The sequence below is a fragment of the Verticillium dahliae genome, genomic scaffold (genome assembly GCF_000150675.1).
Source record: "Verticillium dahliae VdLs.17 supercont1.14 genomic scaffold, whole genome shotgun sequence".
Classification (NCBI taxonomy): Eukaryota; Fungi; Ascomycota; class Sordariomycetes; order Glomerellales; family Plectosphaerellaceae; genus Verticillium; species Verticillium dahliae.
This window is the reverse complement of record NW_009276945.1, coordinates 45,584-46,682: the sequence shown is the minus strand read 5'-3', so window position 1 is coordinate 46,682 and position 1,099 is coordinate 45,584.

Below are 1,099 nucleotides of genomic sequence, written 5' to 3'. Positions count from 1 at the left end.
AGTGGCATTATTAGGGGTGAATCTTTAGTGGTACGACCGTAACACGGTCGAAAGGACATTCTATCACAAACTGGAAGATCGAATGGGCAGACTGCTTTGCCTACTTGCCTACGGTCCCACGGATCACATGGCTCCTGAAGAATCTCAAATGGACCTATTCATTCAACACTGTTTCTTCAAGCTCAAAGAACTGATGTAAGAGCGAACAACTCCAAAGCGAATCGTCAAAATCGCAGGCTTTTAGACTTTGTTGTCTGCCTGGTCTCCCACAACGGACGAGCTGTATGCTACCTTATGTGAGGTTACCGGAACTCCACTTTCGAGTGTTCAGGTACACAGGTACGTTGTCAGAGGGATCCGAAGTTCTGCAAACTAGCAACTGCAGGATGCCAGGAAACGATTATGTATACCTATCTTCCTGCTGGCGGCTAGGTTCACCCGCGTGCCCCCCCTCACCAAATTGAGCACCTGACTCTTTAGTACCTACCTAAGGTAGATTTCTCTGCCCCGCCACACCCACCCAGCTCAGTGGCTCCTTCGAGCCGATGTCGCATGCCCCAGACACAGAGTGGTCCGCTGCCGTGCAGGAAACCACTCACCGAAGACATCAGACTGCTCACAAACTAGCTACCAAAAGGTGACGGACTGGCGGGCTCACAGGTTGGTGGGCAACAAAAAGGTTCAGTGTGGAGTGCCTACGTGCTGTGCAGCATGAAGAATCGGGGTGCTTGAAGGGTGCACCAATCGCAGGAGGGAATGCGTGCCAAGAGTGAGGCTTAGATGCAAGGTGGAGTCGATGGCTGGAGCGTTAGCCGCGGGCATGGCAATGTTCGCAAGAGAACAGATGAATGCCGGCCTCGATGCCTGCTTCCTTGGCTGGCCCCCCTCTCCCACCACCGTGGCCTTTCCCCCGTCTCCATTTTCTTGACCAAGATATCATGAAGATTGCGCGGAAATCGATCGATGTGGATATTCTTTCGCAACGGGTTTTCTTCTCCTTCTGGCCCTGTACTTATTCTGGTGGTCACCTATCCGAAGCGCGCTCGCTTCCTGGAAGCATCATGTGTCATGGTAGAAGCCGGTGGGCACGAGGCGGGAG